Source organism: Rhinolophus sinicus, linkage group LG06 (genome assembly GCF_036562045.2).
Source record: "Rhinolophus sinicus isolate RSC01 linkage group LG06, ASM3656204v1, whole genome shotgun sequence".
Taxonomy (NCBI): domain Eukaryota; kingdom Metazoa; phylum Chordata; class Mammalia; order Chiroptera; family Rhinolophidae; genus Rhinolophus; species Rhinolophus sinicus.
Genome location: NC_133756.1, coordinates 35,414,850 through 35,438,255, shown reverse-complemented (window position 1 = coordinate 35,438,255; position 23,406 = coordinate 35,414,850). Strand labels below are relative to the sequence as shown.

Sequence of the window (23,406 nt, the reverse complement as noted above, 5' to 3'; positions counted from 1 at the left end):
TCTGGAATTCATGAGAAAGATGAGTGTCTTTGGCATGAAAGCCATGGCTATGAACCCTGTCTCTATTCTACCTGGAAAAAAAAAAAAAAAAAAAAAGGATACTGATTTCTGGTTTTCTGTGATGACTTTTGTTTTAAGAGGAAAAGGACAGTTGGATCAAACTATTGAACATCTCATGACGTGTAGAGAAGAGACCATGGCTTGCTAAACCCACAAAATGGGTCAAAAACTACAATTAGGGTGTATAGATTGGACAGTCATCAAGTAAAATTGTCCTTGTTCATTCTTTTCTTTATTATGAAACTACCCGTGTTTTTTATGATGAGTTTTATTTTATTTTATTTTACTTTATTATTTCTCTCACTTTTATAGTCAATGCAATGTCATTCTCCTTGAAGTATAAATAGGAATACTGGGCTCCAAATAATATTAACATGTATACTTATAACACAAATAAGAGTAAAAGAGTGGCTGATTATTATTATATAAGGATGAGCATATTTTGGCTAACATACAGATAGTGTGCTAAAAAATTGGAACTGCTACACCAAGGGATATTATAAACTAGAAGCTACAAACTGGTGACATACAGGTTGAATTCAGTTTTCAGATGGCATTTACCTATCACAAAATTTACCCGTATTGTTAATTTAAAAAATTAGTTACCACAATAAAAATGTGGGGAATTTCTAATAAAATTGAAAACATTCTGCCATGGAAGCAATCAACCTCTTTTGATCCATGCTAATATAGCATTTATTCTACTATAAAGTTTCCAAGCCCATGTAATATTTATAAAGTAATCAAAAAACTTTTACAGTATTAGGGTTTAGATTTTTAGAAATCCATTCTACTACTTTTCCATTATCTTAATATCATTTTCCCTTTTAATTTCATCCTCCTAAACTATTTTTGTTTATTGTTCATGTCAAATCCCTTCACATAAATACCAAGTTGCTTCATTTTGCATCTTCAAAGCTATACATTTTCCCACGTGTATTGCTTTTTCTGTATCCTATATATGTTTTGATATAAGATGTTATCCTGCTTTTTGCTTTATAGATGACTTTTAATTTCGCTTTTGGGTTTTATATCTATTAGTGTCTGAAATTATAAGATTTTTAACACCCTAATGTTATTTTAATTTGATTGGATCATAATCACAGAATATGCCCTGAAAAAATCTTGAATTTTTAAAAATCTTATGACTTTTTTATGCAGACGTACATTAAATAAAATTCTAGATATTTTAATATGATGATTATAATATTTTAGGTGTTTATTAAAGCAAACTTATTGATTGCATCATCGAAGTCTCTATGGTCTTCAGTTTTTAATTTTATTCATTAAATCTTTTCAGTTCTGAAGAGGTGTTTTTTGAAGTCTTCTGTTGCAAATTTATAATTCTACCTTTTCAATATTTTCTTATATTTTTAATAGTTATGTCTATGTAGTTAGGTGCTGTATTGTTTGGAGCATACAAGTTTACGACTATTATGTCCTCATGTTGAATTTGTTTCTTATTATTACACAGTGACCTATTTTAGCCATGTTTTGTGTTTTAACATTAAATGCCATCTTGTCTGATAGTATTATTACTTCCATTACGGGGATCTATTTCTAACGGTTTGTTAGTATGCCTGCACCTAGCTGTATGCCTTAGGATATGGGTTAGGCTCCTCTAAAAATGTAGTTATTCCTATCTCACAGATATCTCATAGTTGAGTCCGTGGCTCAATGGTGCTGAAGTTCAGGGCTTCCATCTTCTCAAATCACAGATTCCATCTTGTGTTCCAAAACAGCTATCTATCTTCTTCAGTTACATCCACATTGAAAGGAGAAAAGAACAATGGGTGGGCAGGACCTTCCCTTTTCAGGGAATTATTTGCAAGTTATAAACATCACTTCCACTTTTATCCACTGATCAATGTTTCATCTTTTAACTTATCCTTATTTTTGCTGATTTAGCTCAGCGATTCATCAATCCCCCCCCCCCCCCCGGATAATTTATAAGTTGTGCTATATATTTGTATTCCTTTTTCAGATACATATCCTCTATAATATAAATTGAGAAGTTACAAAATAATTTCTCCACAAAGATGATTTCGAGAAATAAAGAATTTGGTCTCAGCCCAAAGAGAGGTGTGGCCTCTATCTCCAGTTTACCTGGGCTAATTTCTAAGCCCTGGGAATTTCTCAAGTTATAACAGTAACTTTGTTATTCTTGGTTGTTCTCTTGGATAACACTTGATCATTGCTTCCTGGCAGGCCCCTAGGTAGTTTATGCTAACAAGATGACTCAGAATAGCCATTGGTCACATCAGAAAGACCAACCATGTGATTAGCAGGTTGGGACTTTGAGCCACATGATGCTAGCCTGACCTCCAGGGAAGGTTTGCAGTAATTGAGATTAAATTCAACCATTTGGACAATAACTCAATCAGTCATGCCTACATGATTCAGTCTCAATAAAATCTGTACACAAACCTCAGATGAGCTTCCTAGGTTGCCAATACTCAGTACACGTATTGCTATATGTTAATGCTAGAAGGGTAACACATCCCTGAGAACATGGAGTCTTCATGTTTGAAACCCTCCTAGTCCCCAGTTCTGCCCTATATATCTCCTCCTTTGGCTGGTTCTGATTTGTATCCTTTTGCTATAATAAAACAGCAATCATAAGTATAGTGTTTTCCTGAGTTCTCTGAGTTATTCTAGCAAATACTGAATCTGAGAAAATCTGTGGAGATGCTCAGATGTGTAGCAAGCTGGTCTAAAGTGAGGATGGCCCGTGAGACACCCAAACTTGTGGTTGGTGTCAGACTTGGTATCTTGGGCAGACTTGGACGTCTTGGAGGACTGTCCCCTTAAACTTGAGTGTGGCTAATTCTGGGTACCCTATTGCACTACATCTCCACTACCCACACAAATAAAGACCACAAGGATACTTCAACTATCCTCTCTCTGAACAATCTCTCCCCCTCCAGATGAAGTGATAAGATCGTCTCTTTTTTTCTTTTCTTACCCCAACTCTTGTTGAAAGAGTTTATTACTCTTAATTTTTGACTATTATTAAAATTTATCTTGAATATGCTTTCTATATCTCAGGAAACTTTATTGCATTGCTACTCCCAAATGATTTGTCACTATTCATTTAAATTTAACAGTAAGTTTTATTCCTCAATACTTGTTCCTCCCAGTTCATTTTTTCTCATCTTGAGTTCTTAGTTCTTTCCCTTGATTCATTTTTTTCCTTAATGGTTCAAGTACTTCAGAATTTTCCTTGAATGTGGTATATGGGTAGTGATCATTCATCCCTGTTTTCCTAGGTAGTCATACTTGTTTTGATGTAAGTATTGATAGTGGCATCTTTCACATTCCGTTAGGATGATAAATTATGTGCCAGTCCAGTTTTCCTAGCAAATCCTAGTTTATATCTGTTGTTGTGATATAATTATTAATAGTGGCACCTTTCACTCTCAATTAAAATGATAAATTATATACCCCCCTATGTAAGGGGACACACATTCTGAATTCTGGATTATCTGTATCTATCTATCTTTCTTGCTCTTACATGTTAATACCTTAGACAGCTACAGGTTTCTGGAGTTATAATTCTTCTCTCTATTCTTTTAAATGTATTAGCTCACTATCTTCTAGCTTATTTGACTTCTGTAGGTACTTTGATCTTTCTTCCTGAAGCTTTAAGAATTTTTTTCCTCTTTATCTTTAAATTTAGAAATTTTTATACCTAGGTACACGTCCTTTTTTTATTTTTATCACTCATACCAGGAACCCAGTGCATGCTTTCAAATGATAAAATCTGGTCTTTCTTCAACTTAGGGATATTTTTGTGGAATGGTTGTTAAATTAGTGTAACCCCTACATCTGTTCCTTTCTCTTTTTCTGGAAATTCTCTTTTGGTATGTAGTGTCCTGGATCTAACCTCAAAATCTCTTTTCAATCAATATATTTCAATCAAAATATTTGCTCTGAACTTCTCTTTATTTCTTCTAGGATACTACTAATTCAGGTCTCAACAATGGTCAAAATTTTTTCAGTTTACTTATAAAATTGTTTAGTTGTAAATCATGTTTTGTTGGTGATTTTTTTTTTTATTTCCAAAAAGTCGTTTTTGTGTTTCATTTGAATCTTATTAACTGTTCATATCACTTTCCTGTTCAAGTTGACATTTTTCTCCTCTAGCAGCTATAATTTGACAGCCACCTGATTTCTGATTGTTCTCTCTCTTCACATGTGGGAACCCCTTTAATATGATTTTTTTTTTTTTTTGTCAGCTCAGTAGAGTCAAGTTCTAGCCTCTAAAATTACCTAAGTAGTGATAGGTGCACAAACTACGTGAGGCAAAACATTTTCTACCCCTGTGTGCTGACAGTGTGTAGAAGGTAGCCTGGATTGATGGTGCTCTGAATGGTCAACAAAGGGATTCTTCAAGATCCATCTAAACAATTTAGTAAGAGACTTACTAAACAATATGTTTAGTAAGTCTCTTATCGCTAACCCAACAGTCAAATCTCATTGTCCTCCAGGTCACTGACACTGTGGAAAGGATTACCAAAAAAGAGAGAGAAATGAATAAGCTTACCTTGAAAGGGGGACTCTGGCCCACTTCCTGCTCTAGCTTCATGATAGAAAGAAGCAGAAAGGAGAACAGACTGTCCACTAGCTAATGAGGTATGTCATCATGCTATATCTAATCAATCAGGTTAATAATACCTTCTTCAACATTAATGAGCAAGGTATCCAGACAATGAAGAAACCATCCTTGGAACTGGGAGAAAAGCCAGATCCTTCTTTTCCTCTAAAGACCTACACCAGTTGCTAAAGGGATAAGGAGGCAAAAGCATAAATAAAAAATAATCTTAGTAGTCAAAGAGCTCAGGGACTAGTAGAGAAATCAGGCGGATAATCCAGACCAATAGAAATACAGTGTCAGCTTTTTCAAGACGATATGGGATCTAGAGGAGAGCATCATGAACTCAGCCTGGGAGGTTGTATAGCGATCTCCCAGTGGAGGTAATGTTGAAGTGGACTCTCAAAGTCATCTTAAAAGGTTAGGAATTTGCTCAGTACAACAAAGTTTACCTTATGCAAAAGAGGAAACTGTACAAAAGAACCAAAATACGAAATAGCACAAAAATTCCTCGTGGAAGTGGAGTTCAAGATCCAAGTGGTACAGCATTGAGAAATTGGGCTGAAAAAAGCAATAAGGATCAAAAAATGACAGTCATAAGAAGCATCATGCTAAGAAGTTTGAGTGTGGTCCTACAGGTGATGAGGTATCAGTGGTTAGTTTTCCTCTTCTAATTTAGATGGGCAAGTCTGCCCCAATGGGTTTTAAGAGAGGATTATAATCTTAGGAAGTCATGAAGTCTTGGAAGAGTTAAAAACAAGGAAAAGCTTCTTATATCATAAAATGCCAAAAATATGATAATACCATTATTCCCATCCATACAATTCTGGGGACTTCCTGATGCAGAAATTAGCAATTAAGGTAGTATGGCCAAATCAAATTTTCCAAATTTCTTCATATAGTCTTGATTTCAAACAAATAACACAGTATAAAATTTTTTTTTTAATGATTAGGGTTGCAGAATTGACTATTTTCTGTTATCAACAAAGGCTCACCATCAAAATAATAGTACCAGCTTGGAAAGCACAAGAAGAAAGACAAAAATCAGTGGTAATCAGAGCATCAATGAATTTAAAGTGGAAAACCAAAGGAAATTACGTTTGATGCCAGATTTCAATAACAACACAACTTGATATTTTATTCATAAATTGAATTTTACTATAATAGCTAATGGATTCTTTTTCCTTAAGATGATGGCTATGGTAATTGAGGGCCATCTCAAAGGCATGGTACAAATGTGATATTCAGAATAAGTTTACACAGCTTTCTTGAAACAATAATAAAAATACAGTAGACAGTGGGGGCATGTACCTTATTAGGAGGAAAAATAATTTCAATCAATTAGCATTTGATGTGGATGTTATTTTCTATAGCTATGCTTTGTTTTACTTACTTCCACCATGTGTTTATTAGGTTATAAATAAATTGTCTTTAGTAAATTTTAATTAGCTGGTATTTGTAAAGCTGTATAAAGATAGGCTTTGTATAAATGCTAAATACTTTTTTATTACAAAGTATCACTATTTTCTCTGTGTGCCTGCTGCATACAAACAACAATAATTTTTGTATACTGCAGTAGAATCTCTCATTCTACATAGCTGTATGGAAAGAATCAAGGAGCTCTGGAGCATCCGAAGAAATATTCTTAAGGAGTTACTTTCTGGCTTACACAATTATCTGCAGAGCAGGGATATATAGTCAAAGCGTTTCAAGGCCCTGAGAAAATCATGCTCTAGTCACTAAGTCAATGTCCCCAATATTAACACACAGGTGACCTCTGGTTACAGAGTCCAGCATTCACAAAGGAGCACTGCATGGTGTTTATAAGAGGATACACAGCATGGCTGAGAACTAACCTAAGCCAATCTGGTTATAGATAAAAGTAGCTGCTGGTCAAATGGAAGGTGACTGGTCTTTGTTATTCTCCATAACCTACTAGCTGCCAGGTTATAAAGACAGCAAGTCACAGTTTATTCCTCAATTCTGTCCCTTACGTGGGCATTTATTAGATGACTACTTATTAGCAAAGCTGGTACAGAATGGCTTCATACAGCCTGTTTTCTACACTTGAAGAATCCCCAGGTCCATGTCGTTTAGGTGTTTCAATCCTTAAAGGGGTTTTGATAAGGACACAGCAAAATTCCTGTCATAAGGAATCTGTGAAATTGACATCATGCAACCCAGATAGTCTCCCAAAACCAATAAATAGACACAGGGTCAATAAGTGAATTCAGAGCACAGATGCCATCTCTGAGAGATGCAGATAACAAGCAAGGCTGGTTTAGCCACAGCACATACATTGAATATTTTCAATTTTTCACATAAAGATCGTTTTAAAAATAAATGATGATAATAACCTTAATTTCACCAATAAAAGCCCATTTTTTACACTGATTGTCTACTTAGTAAAGTATCAGTTGTTGATTAGGTATCAATAGCTGAAGGATGTGCCTTTTTGCTACCTCTGGAATGTAGCCCTTATCATTTTGCTAGCTGACCACCTCTAAAGTCCCGACAGGATGGTACCATCAAACCACCTCTAGAGCTATAATTTAAGTAACCCGCACACACACACTATCACATTAACTAGGCTGACATATTTTCAAGTGAATTTTAGGCATTATATAACAAGTATGCTGGTAAAAATATAGGATTTGAATAAAGGTCCCTTTAGCAAATACTTGCTAAAGTATTTGAAGTTTCAAAAGTTGTTTAACTTCCTCTAGTCTCAACATATTCATCCATAAAGAAGGGAACAGACTAATACATATTTCATAGGCTTGTAATGAGAATTAATTGAATTTTTAAAATGCGCTTTATAAATGGTAAAGCATTACTTTTAGGTTTCATAAAGGTTAAATAATCCTTAAAGGCAGCTGGAAGTATATTTGTAGGCAAAGGAGTAGGATTTTCTTAGTCCTACTTTATGCCAGGGATTTTGCTAGTTGCTTTATTGAGAAGATAAAAATATAAATATTAAGCCCTCTAATCTTTAATGTCAGAACAGAAAACCTATAAGCCCTATATTCTTTGATTCAGTCCTATCTAATAAAAATCATGCTGACACCAGGGACTATGAGGCATCTTATTAGCAAATGTTAATGAAAAAATTGGCAGAGGATAAAAGATTGTGGACTCAGGTACATTGCAGGAAGCAAAATTCTGAACTCCGAAGTCATTTTCTACTCATTGATAAAGATAAAATGTTGGAATGTTTGCAAGGCATTTGACCTAGAATTATTACAAATATATACTCTATTTCTTGTTAGGGTAAGATTTATGACAGATTTATACCTGTTCAGGTATCTCCTCATCATAAAATGCCTCAACTGTTTTCGAAGAATTTCCCTTAAGGCTATGGACTTCAAAAGTTTAAAGTCTTCTCCTACAGAATGTAACCAATAATTCTGAGGCTATACATTTTAGTTGTTTGCATAGAAAAAGCATACAGTCATGCATCACTTAGTGATAGGGATACATTCTGAGAAATGTGTCCTTTGGCGATTTCGTCATTGTGCACTTGTACCGAGCTAGATGGGACAGCCTATTCCACACCTAGGCTAGCTGGTATGGCCTATTGCTCCCAGGCTTGTAAATGTTACTGTACAGAACACTGTAGGTAATCGTAACACAATGGTAAATATTTGTATATCGAAACATTGAAAGGATACAGTAAAAATACAATATAAAAGATTTAAAAAATGGCCCAACTGCATTGGGCACTTACTATGACTGGAGCTTGCAGGACTGGAAGTTGCTCTGGGTGAGTGAGTGAGTGGGGGATGAATGTGAAGGCTAGGACATGACTGTACACTGCGGCAGACTTTCTAAACACTGTAAGTTTAGACTACACTAAATTTATTTTAAAAATATATGTTTCTTTAGCTAACAATGAATTAACCTTAGCTTACTGTAACTTTATAATATAAACTTTTAATTTTTTTCATCTCTTTTGTAATATCACTTTGCATAAAACACAAACCATGTAGAGCTATACAATAATTTTTCTTTATATCCTTATTCTATGAGCTTCATTCCGTTTTAAATTTTTTAAATTTTTTACTTTTTAAAAATTTTTGTTAAAAACTGAGACACAAACACACATGAGCTGGCCTACACAGGGTCAGCATCACCAATAGCACTGTCGTCCACCTGCACACCTTGTCCCACAGGGAGGTCTTCAGGGGCAGTAACTCCCATGGAGCTGTCATCTCCTAGGATACCAGTGCCTTCCCCTGGAAGAGCTCCTGAAGGGCCTGCTGAGGCTCTTCTTGAGGATGTGTCACTCTTTTCAGAAATGTGTCCAGGCTGCTTTGCTTGGTTTGTTTCTTTTTTCATCATTGATTTGCTTGTAAGCAGTTAATGTACCATGAATATTCCTCTCTCTTAATGAAAACCTTTCCGTGTGGAGGTCCATGTTTTCAAAATTTTTAAAGAGGTTGTTGAGGTCTGCAAAAGCCTCTGCTAAACCCTTCACTGTGAATTTTCTTGGGGGTTCTTCTGTTTTTTTAAGGCTGCTGCCAGCCTAACAGAGCATACTATTTTACAGCAAACACTGTTATGTAAGTAAAAAGAGTACACTCTAAAATAATGATAAAAAGTATAGTATACTAAATACATAAACTAGTAAGTCATTTATTTTCATTATCAACTGTAATGTACTGTACCTAATTGTACGTGCTATGTTTTTATACGACTGGTGGCACATTAGGTTCGTTTACACCAGCATCTCCACAAACCCATGAGTAACGTATTGCACTACTACGTATGTTATGATGCCTATGACATCACGACAGGAATTTTTCAGCTCTATGATAATTTTATGGGACCACCACTGGTATATGTGGTCCATTATAGACCAAAACATCATTACGCGCAGCATGACTATATCATGATTCACAATTGTTTGGTGCCTCTACCTGGAGGGCGGTTATAACTTCATGACCCATGGATGACAGAATCAGCCAACTAGATTAGACTAGAAATGACTGAACTGCATTTCAAATAGAAATTTTAAGAGCCATCCCATACTTTCCCTTTGTTATGAGTTCAACAATATTTTACACATTAGATATTCCAAAGGGCCAGAGGGAAGATAACATGAACAGGAGTCATAGACCATCCTATGCCAGGAGCGTCGCATTAGTGGTAAATAAATCTTTGCTGCTGCAGAGCCCTAAGATTTCAGTCATTCGTCACTGCAGTCTACCTTCACCTGTTTTCACTCAGCGTTCCCACCTGCAATCTGTAACTTCATTTGTATATAAGATGTTTAAAATCCCATTGTTACTTTGTTAATCAGAAAGTATCATATTCTGTGTCTGACTTCCTTCCTTCAGGCCATATAATGATTGACACTGATTGTTTTCTCAAAAATAATATGCAAGTTTATTTTCTTTTACAGCAGGTCTATCTGGATCCACATTAAACAAGAAGCCAGCAAGGCAGGTTTCTTGTGCCCTGTATAAGAAAGGAGAAGAAATATCACTGGCAGTAGAAAAGTACTAACACTGCCCAGAATGATCCCAGGCATGCAGTAGTCACTTAATAAATATTTGTGGGATGAATGAATAAAATATGATGCCAATTAATTAAGTTCCAGTGATATGTAAATTGGTCCTTTTTCTACAGTATGATTCAGGTCTTTCTATAAATGAATTATATAAGAAACAACCCCAGAATTGCAATGGCTTAGAAAATTAATAAATTTCCTTACTCATAGGTCTATTGGACAGCTGGCATGGGTCTATTTCTAACTATACGTCCAGTTTAGGTCTGCCCACATGTTTCTCATTCTGAGACAATGGCTATTCAGTGAATTCTCTCTTCATGCTGAGCAATAGAAGCACAAGGTGGTAAGTCATACCATGTAACTGTACCTTGTTTGTGTATCTGTGCACATTTTATTACTCCAAACAAGGCACAGAGCCAAGTTCAATGTCAATGAGGAGGAGATATATTCTCTACCTACTCTCTTGGAAGGCAAAATATATGGACAAAAGTTGTATTGTAAGGAGATCGTGAAGACTTGGGACAAAAATACTGTCTAAGTCATCCACCAAAGATGACTTGGTTTTAAATAGAAATTTGAAAGCAATGACAATAAACAACAGCAACCTCCTCTACAGTACCAATTACTACTGTTGAGAATATTATAGCAATCTTGAGGCTGGCCCACTGGGGATTGTTGAAAGTCAATTGTTGTAATCAGTTGTAATTCTGGAATTGACTAATGTATGCCTTGGGAAAAATTAGCTTTTTAAAAAGCGAATTTTTAGTTGAAGAAGTACTTGTGAACTTTTAAAATATATTTTGAACAAGGTTTTGTAGTGATACACATATGACTATAATCCATATGCTAGTGACTAGGTATGATGGTGATGGTTAATTATATGTGCAAACTGGGCTAGACTGTGGGACTCAGAAATTTGTTCAAATGCCAGTCTGGAGGTTTCTGTGAAGTTATTTTTAAAGAAGAGATAGTCCTTTAAATTAGTAGACTTTAAGTAAAGCAGATTACCCTCCATTATGTGGGTGGGCCTCATACAATCAGTTAAAGGTCTTAAGAGAAAAAGACTAAGGGTCTCCCAAGAGGGAGGGAATTCTTATCTCCAGACCGTCTTTGAACCCAAGCTGCAACATTCACTGCCCTGGGTCTCCAGCCTGCTGGCCTGATCTGCAATTTTTATGGCTTGCCAGCCCCCACAATTGTTTATGCCCATTCCTTAAAATAAATCTCTCTATATATACATACACATGTCCTGTTGGTACTGTGTCTCCGGAGAACCCAGACTAACACAATGACTAACATTACTTATGAATGACAGAAAAGGTATGAAATGGGAGATAATCACAAATGTTATAAAGTTATAGAATGACCACTGTTTGTAAAAGGTCTCTCATTTTAAACATAAAGTATGAGTTATCCACTGTTTATCAACTTACAATCATAGCGACTAGATGAAGAATGAAGATACAGCATTACCATCAATTTTACTTTCTGCACCAAACCCTTTAAAATGGGTGTGTGTGTGTGTGTGTGTGTGTGTGTGTGTGTGTGTTATTGAACTTTCATTAGAGTGGTTCTCAGTAAACACACATATACCTCTTCCTGCCCCAAATGGAACTCATTGTAAAGCCCCTCCAGCCTGCTCCTCCTCCTGGATTTCCTATCTACTGAATAGCACTGCCATTTATACCCTGGCCAATCAGTAACCTGGGAAACATTCTTAATGCCTCCTTACCTTAGCCCCTACAGCCAATCATCAACCTTGTTGATTCTTTAATGCGATAACTGCTACACTAGTCTTCCTACGTCTCATCTTGCCAACTCTCATTGATTCTCTAAACAGCAGCCAGGAATAATCTGACCACTTCTCTTCCCCTCATTCAGTGCTTCCCCTGTGCTGACTCCTTTTCACTGCCCAAACAGGCTCACAAGACTCACAGGCTGTGCTCCGGCCCAACACTCCACTATCACCGCTGGCCACTCCCACCGTTAAACTCTGGGCACCACCAGGTCATAATTCATTCTGTTCCTCTTGTGTATCTTGCTCTTTCTCACTACTGAGTCGTCACACAAGCCATTTCCTTGTCTAAAATAGGCTTCCCAAGCCTTCTTAACCTGGCTATCTGCTATTCATTACCCAGGTATCACCATCTGTGTGATTTCCTCCAGGAAGCCTTCCCTGACATGCCCTCGCCCCATGACTTACATTACACAACACTTGACTGATTTCACTTTATTGCAAATGCCTGTTCACTTGCCTTCCTTTTCTGCTCCATTATATTGGGAGCTCTATGAAAGTGGAAACCAGGTGTATCTTGCTCACCATTATATCCGCAGTGCTTATCTCAATACCTGCTGCACACAGTAGGAATGGCAGTACCTGTGCATGACAAAAATGAATGAGCAAATGAGGTGGCTTTTTGAGCCTATTTTGAAGCTGTATCTGGGTCAAACTGGTGGGTGTAAAATCCTTTCTTGTCTATTCCGGTCTCTGTGGTGACCTTGGAATAACTGCCACATGCCTGAGTTTTCATAGCTGTCTATATCTAGTTTGTTTGAAGTTCAGCAGCGCCATGAAGTTCTGTGCTGTGAAGTACAGCAACTCTCCTCAGCAGTAAGAGACTTTTTCATACTTTATTTATGAGACTAGAAGTGCTGATTCTTTCACTGCAAATTCCTTCTTCAACTGATTGATTTTATTTTTTCATAAGCTTAGAATTACTTTTCTAAAACTCTATTTCTTTGATTCTTCTATTCAGTTCTCTGAATGCCCCTGGTTTTTATTACCACTACAGTTGGTAAAACCAGCCAGCTATGCTGCCTGGGTCAAAGTCTTTGTATTTAGTTTAGATTTTCAAACTTCTCTTTTTGATTTAAAAAAACAACCAAAAAGTGCTTGTCTAGACATCAATGATTTGACACATGGGATGACACTATCACTGCCATCTATAAGCTCAGTTCTTTGAAGAAAACCCTGGACAATCTGTTCTTTATCTCTATTATCAGTCTCCAATGAGAGGAATGCTTAGATTTCAGAGGGTAAAACCAAATATTTATTTCCCAAAAGTTTTGGCATCATCCACTTTTGAGGACTGATAAATGGACAGGTCATCATCGTCTGAGAAACATACGGGCTTTGGAGTGCAGTGGGAATGAGAGAAGTTAGAGTCATGGCTCTGTGACTTCCTCGCTGTGTAAACGGTGTCATTTTACTAAACTCTCTAAGACTCATTTCCCCCAATTATTTATTGAAGTGGTTTACCATAGTACCTACAATAGGGTTAATTTGAGCGTTTATTGAGGATGCATATGAAGTATCTTTCACACAATTTGTTATTGTGGACAGTTTAAGTTAAGTTACAGTTCCTGTTTGCAATGAAGCAACACCTGTAGCAGAGTTTAGAGCAATAATATCCTGTTAAATAATCTCAATCTGAATGATACATGTTGATCCTGGTAATCTTTGTAAATGGCCCTTTGGCTAAAGCATACCCTGGGAGCTATCTGTGCAGGTTGGGGTATCAACACGATCCAAACTTTACCCATCTTCACTTATGGTGGTCAGAGTATTAGTGAGGAGATTATAACTAACATTCAAAGGCTCCTGCTACATGATATATCACAACCCTTGGCCTTCAGCTTTCAAGATTATCTGATGTCAGGTGATGTGATTATTGTAATTTTTTTCTGAACTTAATTCTTGAGATATGAAATGACATATTCCCCCAATACAACTCTGCCTCCTAATGAAATTTTATTTGAATCTAGAATCTTGACTCTGAAAGTAGAATATGGATACAACACTGCTCAGACTGAGCTCAGCATTTGTAGTGGCCTAAAGATTTTCTGAAGTTAGCACTTCTTACCTGCTGACATAGATGGGAAGCACTCTCTACTTAAGTACTGTGGTCAAGATTTCTATTTAAATGATGCTTCGTTAATTTTTAAATACTTAATAAAGTGGTGTATCTGACTAGGCTCTTTAACGGCTAAAAATGGCAAAGAGCTTCTGCTCAAAGGAAGACACTTTAATTATCTATAGCTGCTTAATAAGCCAGCTACAACAATGGCCCTGTCAGACACATACTGATGTGAGCAAAATAACCCTTAAGTACAGGTGGAATTTGTGACTTCCTTCTGACCAATAATAGATGGCAACAACAATGAGCTTTCATTCCATTGGTTAGGTTTATTACATGGCAAAGGTGATAGGATGTCACCTTTGATTATGTTATATTATATGTACTTCTGTCTTAGCAGATTTGAGCAAGAAGTAAACAGTCACATGTGACGTGCTATGGAAAAGACCATGTGGCTGGGAACTATCGGTGGCCTACAGACCTGAGAGAAGTCTTCAGCCATCAGTGAGTAAGAAGCCAAGGCCGAGGTACAGAACTGCTTGGAAATGGATTCTGCCAATGAACTGAATGAGCTTGGAAGTGGATTCTTCTCTAGTCAAGGTTTGGATGAGATGGCAACTTGTGTAACACCTTCACTGAAGTATTTTGAGATCCTGTGCAGAAGACCCACCTAGGCTATTACCTGACTCCTGACCCAGGGCAACTGAGAGAGAATAAATGTGTGTTGTTTTAAGCTGCTGCTGTTGGTGGTAATTTGTTACATAGCAATAAAAATTAATACTGTGGCTTGAAATAAAACTGATTTGTTATTCTTCATGGGTTTTTTTTTTTTTTGGGGGGGGGCTCATGTGGTGTCAGCTGGGGTAATCATGTGGGTGCTTTCAGCTGGGAGCCTAGATGGAATGTATGGGATGGTCTCACATATCCCCTCTACTCTTTTTCACATGTTTCTCCAACAGAAAGATTGGACTTCTTTCATGGGGCTCAGAGATCAAAGAGAGAAGGAGTGTAAGTTGCCAATTCTCTTAAGGCTTGGACTTAGAAGTCTTAGAACCTCCCTTCCGTCATACTTTGTTGGGAAAGGCGAGTCATAGGCTATTCCAGTTTCAAGACAGAGAAAATATTTTCCACTTCTTAATATGGGAGCATCATGAACAGCCTAGAATGGGAAAATATTTGTAGGCAATTGCCACAAACCACCAGAACATGTGAACTTGGCCAAATGCTTCTGTTTTCTCATTTGCAAGGTGGGGATAATAATAGTCCCTCCCTTAGAGTGTTGTTATGCATATGCCTAAAGTGACCCCCCCATGATGCCTACCTCCTCATGTTCACAATTATGTAGAAGCAATCTGTGACTTGCTTCTAACCAATGGTATATGACAAAGGTAATGAGATGTCAGTCTGGTGATTATGTTACACTATTTAAGACTCTGTCTTGACAAAGTGGGGCTTGAGCTCTACATGAGCTCGATGAAGTAAGCAGCCATATTGGAGAAGCCCACATGGCAACGAGTTGGAAATAGCCTTGGAAGTGTGGGTGGCCTCTAGGACCCAAATACAGTATCCAGCCAACATCCAGCAAAAGTTTGGGGCCCACAGTGATATAAGGAAATAAATTCTCCCAACAGCTTGAATGACCTTAAATCCTTCCCTAGAGGAGTCTCCAAATGAGAATGAGACGTTCTGAGAAAGAAGAATAAAACTGGAGGCATCACACTACCTGACGTGAAACTATACTGCAAGGCTATAGTAATCAAAACAGCGTGACATTCACATAAAAACAGACACATGGATCAATGGAACAGAATAGAGAGTTTAGAAATAAACCCACATCTATATGGTCATTTAATTTATGACAAAGGAGGCAAGAATACACAATGGGGTAAAGAAAGTCTATTCAATAAGTGGTATCAGAAAACCTGGAGAGATACATGCAAAAAAAAAAAAAAAAAAGAAAGGAAAAGGAAGGAAAGAAGGAAGGGAAACTGGACCACCTTCTTATTCCATATATAACAATAAACTGAAAATGGATTAAAGACTTAAATGTAAGTCCCCAAACCATAGAACTCCTAGAAGAAAACGTAGGTAGTAAACTCTCTGACATTGCTCTTAGTAATTTTTTTTTCTGATATATCTCCTCAAGCAAGGGAAACAAAAAATTAACAATTGGGACCACATCAAACTAAAAATTTGTTTGTATAGTAAAGGAAATCATCAACAAAATGAAAAGAGAGACTACTGAATTGGAGAAGATATTCACCAATGATACAACTGATAAAGGTTCATATCCAAAATTTACAAATAACTCATACAACTCAACACCAAAAAAACAAACAATCCAATTAAAAAATGGGCAGAGTACCTGAATAGATATTTCTCCAAAGAGGACATACAGATGGCTAACAGATATATAAAAAGATGCCCAACGTCACTAATCAGCAGAGAAATGCAAATATAAACCACAGTGAGGTATCACCTCACACCTGTCAGAATGGCTACCATCAATAAATCAACAAACAACAAGTGTTGATGAAGATGTGGAGAAAAGGGAACCCTCGTGCACTATTGGTGGGATTGCAGATTGGTGCAGCCACTGTGGAAAACAGTTTGGAGGTTCCTCAAAAAATTTTTAAAAACTACCTTATGACCTACCAATTCCACTTCTAGGTATTTATCCAAAGAAATCCAAAAAACTAATTGGAAAAGATGTATGTACTCCTATGTTCACTAGAGCACTATATGTATATATATGCACAAACACATACAACAGAATAGTACTTGGCCATAAAAAATGAAATTTTACCATTTGCAACAACATGGATGGACCTAGAGGGTATTATGCTAAGTGAGATAAATCAGACAGAGAACTAAAAATATCATATCATCTCACTTACATGTGGAATCTAAAGAACAAAATAAGTAAATGAACAACAAACAACAACAAAACAGAAACAGACTTATAGATACAGAGAACAAACTGATGGTTGCCAGATGGGAGGGGTTTGAGAGACTAGGTGCAAAAGGTGAAGGAATTAAAAGTACAAATTGGTAGTTACAAAATAGTCATGTAAAGTACAGCATAAGGAATATAGTCAATAATATTATAATAACTGTACATAGGGCCAGGTGGGCACTAGACTAATCAGGGAGGTCACTTCATAAATTGTATAAATGTCTAACCACTATGCTGTACACCTGAAACTAATATAAAATAATATTGAATGTCAACTGTGATTGGAAAAAACAATTGCCTAGAAATCTCCCCAGCCAGATCCAGGGTTATTCAGGAACTTTTTCTATCTTTCAAGTAACTTTAGCTGGCACTCTCAATCTTTCTGCCAATATTTAAATGGCCTACCTTTTTTCTAGTCTCCCATAGCAATTTCCCCAGTTTCCAGTCTTCTTTGATTAATGATTGGCTCACCATTCAGGCTTCTGCCAGCTACCTGGTCACAATGCCAATGCCATATATTTTATTTTGGAAACTGCACCAAAGTTCCAGCATCTGAACAACTGCCCCTGAGGAGCTTTATCCCCAACTGGGATCAATCAAGGTGATAAGGTCCTAAACTTGGAGCTGATTTCATAATGGGATGTGACTTTTGGGGAAGAAATAAATGCATTTTTGCAGGTGGGGGAGATGTGAATTGTGGTGGCCGAGTCCAGAGATAGATGGACTCCATATGTCATTATCAACACTTCCTTCCACCCCTGTACACATATGCCACCCTTGCCATCAAAGGTGGAGTCTTTTTCCTCTGTCATGAAACCCTGGTCTCAGAACTTGCTGGAATGCAGCTGAAATGACATCCTGGGCCCAAGTGTTAAGAAGACTGGCATCTCCTGCTTTCAACCTCGTGGAAGACAGTCATTAAACTAATATATGTCAAGAGGCCACACCCTAGAGGATAAGATGCTTTTGCAATCATTTCAGGCCCAGCTGACTTCTCAGTTGAATGCAGCCTCACTCGTCCCATATAACACAGAAAAGCTACCCAGTTTAAATCAGTCAATGCACTGAATTGTGAGAAATAATAAATTATGCAATATATCACTAAGTTTTATAGTGGTTTTTAAAAGGCAGCAACAGATCCCTGACACAAATCTTGACCAAGCCATCACATGCAACAGTTATACTACACGTCAGTTAAAACTGTGGTTCCCTCATGCATAGTTCTGCCTTATATTTAATCACACCACTAACACAGTTACTTATAGACATCAAAATCAAGTATCGGAATAAGGTGGGATTTAGAATAGTTTCTTCAAGTAGTTAGGGATTCATTAAACATATTTGATTAGAATGAGTCAAGACCAAAGACTCAGTAAGAACTATATCAGGGCTTCATAAATGTGTAGTAATTGATTACATAATATCCTGTTTGTTATAAGGCAGTTGTACATTTCTCAACAAATACATACCAAAAGGTTAGGTGACTGATATCGAACACTAATAACGTACCCACTTGTTATACTTTTATTCATATAATTTATTCACATACCGTGTTTCCATGAAAATAAGACCTAGCCGGCCGATCAACTCTAATTTGTCTTTTGGAGCAAAAATTAATATAAGAACTGGTCTTATATTATGCTAGATAAAAGCCGGACTTACATTATAGTAAAATAAGACTGGATCTTATATTAATTTTTGCTCCAAAAGACGCATTAGAACTGATGGTCCGGCTAGGTCTTATTTTCGGGGAAACACGGTATTAGAATGGAGGCTGGACTAGTATGCTTAGGGAAAGCTCAGATTAAATTGCCCTCCTATTTATTTATTTTTCTCATTAGGATCTATCTTCATTAGCTGAAAATATAGTTAATAATAACCAAGCAGAGGTTATGTTTTAGACATAAAAATTATATAACTAACAAAGCTCTACAAACTATAAGTTAAGAAAACATAAAGCCTATCCACAATCAAATATAAACATACTCAGATAATCATATGCTTTTCCTATGAGGAAACTGAGTTTCAGGGAGATCAGGTATCTTTCCAAGATTGCATCCAATTCTGTCTGTACCAGAAGTCCATGCATTTCTCCTTTTCTTTCCCTATGTGTACCACAGTATCTCCTAGAAATGGAGGTACTCTGTAAAGTATGAAACCTCGGAATATAACATTGAACAGACACTGGTGAAAGGTGAGTAGTTTTTTACAGTAGCCATCGTCTAATGTAACTCTAGAAGGTACTAGTCTCTTACAGAGCATACTATCACTTTTCATTATTAATCACTTGTTATGGTTGCCTTCATTTTCTGTAACATTGGAAGTTCCAGTACAATGGCTCAATTCTTAATTATCCTAGGCCAGCTTACTCATCTCTCAAGAAAAAAATACATCAAGGAGGGGGAAAAACAAATGTCATCTAATAAAAATTATTGCTACCTTTCACTGAGTGTTTACTATGTGCTCCCAATAATTCGATATCTAAGAAATTTATATATAATAATTTCTATATCTAATGACTTATATCACTTATTGTTACTAGGGTGACATGGGAAGAGAGAATTGCCCTAAAAATCAAGACAGACAGCAAGCAGCAAGATAGGTCATGTGACTGTAAAAGCCTATGGTAATGAAATCACTGTGCCCAGATGGCTAATTTATCTGGATACACCACCAGTAAATAAAGCAGAGGAGAGAACCATGGATCATTATTTACCAAATCTATTTTAGGGAGCTTGAAAAAATTTTAGCTTCCTGGTTCACACCCTCAGAGATTCTGATTAATAAGTTGTATCAGTCATGGGTACAGCAAGAACCAAAAGAAGTGATTCAAAGTTTATGAAGGAAATATTTTAAAAACCAAATTAGTGCCAAAAAAAAAAAAAAAAAAAAAGACAAGATGACACACTATCAAAATTTTAAATAAAGTGCCATACAGAACCACAATGGAACCTGAGGCAAAAGGAAAAATCAGTATTAATAATTCTGTTTTTATTTTAAAATGTTGATATCGTCTTCCCCATGAATTTTTTTGCATTAGTTTCAGTTTTAAAAAATAGTGCATTAAAAAGTTATTTATTTTGATTACTGAGTTTTTGATCACATTCCCTTCTCTTAAATTTTGTGCCCAAGGCATGTGCCTGAGTCTCCTCACTCCACTTGTGTTCTTGACACAGAGTATGTGATGTCAGCAAATGCGGTATCACTTCTAACTGCTGAGACTCATATCACAGCTTTACTCATTAACAACCCAATAAGTTTGGATTACTTCCTTCGCCTCTATAAAAACTTCTTTCATAGAGCTGTTTTGAGAATTAAGTAAAGAATCCTTATGAAACAGTTAGTACCATACTGGTACAAATTCAGTTCTCAATACATATGAGCTAGTGTTTTCATGTTTGACGTTTTAGATTTTTAGATAGTACCTATGGCAATAAAGAAAATCTCTGTGCTAGGCCTCCTAAGAGGTTTCTTTCCAGACCAGCTCTATTCAATAGCATTCTTTGAAATGATGGAAATATTCTATAATCTATGCCATTCAATATGGTATCCACTAGCCATGTGGTTTGACACGTGACTAGTACAACTGAAGAACCAAAACTTTTAATTTTATATCATGTTAATTGATTTAAAGAGCCACAGATGGCTAGTAGATACTTTATTGGACAGCACAGGTATAGACCCCTGAGAATATCACTTTACTATTTAAATACCATAAGGAAAAGGGAGAATTGATGTGAAAGCACTTACTAAAAGACTTGTCACAAAGAAGTTCCTTAACTAAAGGCTATTTCTCCCTGACCCAAACTCAAAGGACAAAACTATTCTTACCACCGAAGCTTTTGCTGATCTTCCTACACAGATTACATCCAAAGTCCGCAGTCTTTGCAGTGGTCTCCAAAGTAGGAGACACAAACCAAGAAATGTACAACACCATCCACCGAGGGCAGGGAGAAAATAGAGTATATGATATTTAGTTTTAATATCGATGTGAGGAAGAAATTAACTTTTGTAACATTTAGTAGATGGGCCAACCTCTGCCTCACCTTGCCTTACTCTATCTCTGCCTTATCAGTTTTCACGCTGCCTGAGCTATTTCAGAAAATCATCCCTGAAAAGAATAAAAACACCACAGGACAGAAGTGTTGACAGTACCATTCTTACTGGGTGGTTGGTGTACTAACACATCACATTTTTTCATTCTATGGGATGACATCATATGGTTAATTGCATTTAAAACTAAAGATTTTTAAAAGAGCAAAATCTTTACCGTACTATGTGATAAAATGGGAATTAGCTGTAAAATCTTTCTTACTCACGAAATTTTGTTGGCTATCTTTCGGCAATATGGTGAAAAGAGCTGTTGACCCTAAAGGTGAATTATGTGTTTTTATTTTACAAAAGGCAACAGTTCCAAGTTTGCTGATTTTTTTTCTGGTATGACAAGTGGCTGTCCAGTAGCAGCTACCTATCAGATCTTTAATAAATAAACTCTTTGAATACATACTTTCAAGGTAAACGTAATGTCTCAACAATAAACAAGAAAACAATTGCTTTCGAAAGAAATTCTTGCTGTGGAGGTAGTATTTGGAAAATAGATACTTAATAATATTTCCATCCATCTTTGGTGTTGCTGCCAAAAATGTTGTTATCACCCATAAAAACGCTCCTATCTGCAGACTCTAAAACCTCCAAAATATAATTTTTTAACCATTTTTGAAACCCATTTTTAAAAATGTAAGAGTACCACATTTTACAGTTAAGTTGAAAAACAACCAATTGAATCAGAGAAGAAGGAAATGTATAAGATGAAACAACAAACTTCATAATTGGTCAAGAAACTTAAATATCCTGTGCAATAATTTTCAAGTACATTTGATGACGCCTTTCTGCCATTTGGATTTATAAATCTTTTCCAACTACGACAGCAAGAAAAATGAGGAATAAAAAAAATGAAACCAGAATTAGAACTTTACATTGCTATGTCACAGAATTAAAAATCAATGAGGCATATTCAATTACATTGCTCCCCCAAATTATAATCTATTTATGAATTGATAATATTTATTGAAAGTAAAAATGATTTTATATCTTTAATAATATTTTACCTTATTCCCTTAAAGTGTCTATTTGTATGTATCATTTATGATCATTTGTATGTATCATTATGATCGATATTATATGATCATTTGTATGTATCATAATATTCATTATATATTACTACCATGAGATATGTAGTTTTTTTAAAAAAGTAATCATACATTGGGAAGGTCCAATTTCTTTACTGATACATGTGAATTATCAAAAATGCTTGAATGCTTAGACAGTTTATTTCTTAGTCTACTCTCTAAGTCCTGACTGTCTAATTAGGTTTAAAGCGCCTTGGGGCACATGCATTTTTTTGTAGTTCCCCTCAAAGACTTTAGGATATTGTTGAATATATAAGAATAATAGGCAACAATAAAAATAGCTATTACTTATCAAATTCTATGCCAGAAATGACATTGGTGATTTACAATATAGTACAAGCTGCCAAGGAATACTTTGGTTAAACTTACAGCATATCTATGAGGTAGATGATATGATCCCCTTATGATATACCAAAAAACTAAGAGTCAAAGCAGCTAAATAACTTTCTCATATTTACAAAGCTACTAAGTGACAAACTTGCGATTTAAATACATTTCTTTCAGGATGTGAATAACAATATTACTAATATAATAACTGTAGTCATAATAATGACTAAGACTTGTTGAGTTTTTGTTACATGTCAGGATTCTAAGTGCTTCGCATTGTATCATATAATCCTTACAAGAATTCTATGAAGTACTATTATAATTATCCTAATTAGAGTTTAGTAATTAGAATGTAAAATACAATTTAAATAACTAAATCAAGCTAGTATTTAGGAGATGCAACATTCAAACCTGCTGCCCCCAAAGACAAAGCTCTTTCCAATACGGCAGTTTTCTTCTTGCAGGTTGATTGACATTCACCAACAATAATAGCACCATTGTCAATTTTCTCATTCTCAGATCATGTCTAGATTTTTGTACTTTTAATAAATTATGCAAAGAGCTAAGATTAATGAAGCTCAAAATTGTGAAGTCCAAAGCCAGAGAGATAAATTTGAAAATTGAAAAATATGTCCACACAAATTCAGTTCTGGACTTCTTTAGATAATTTCAGCATACGTGTTTTTTGTTTACTTGTTCAATACAGCTTTGGAATTGTCTCACTTCTCCATTTCACTGAGCACGTGTACAGGTAGGCACGATATGAAGGAGAGTTCTCGTCATAATTAGACAATAATAATGCCTAAGATATTCAGTGTAAAATATGTGGCAAGTTGGTTAGCTCTTATGTAAATCTTTCTTTTTTATTCAATGCCACTATGTGAATTTTGCATCCTTGGCTTTTCACCTTG

General features: G+C 36.0%; 1 long non-coding RNA gene across 1 annotated transcript in view; it reads right to left on the bottom strand.

The window, feature by feature from the left end:
- The window catches only part of LOC141572377 (uncharacterized), a 232,831-nt gene that overhangs the window by 42,717 nt on the left and 166,708 nt on the right, over nt 1–23,406 (bottom strand). The gene's annotated exons all lie outside the window — the stretch shown is intronic.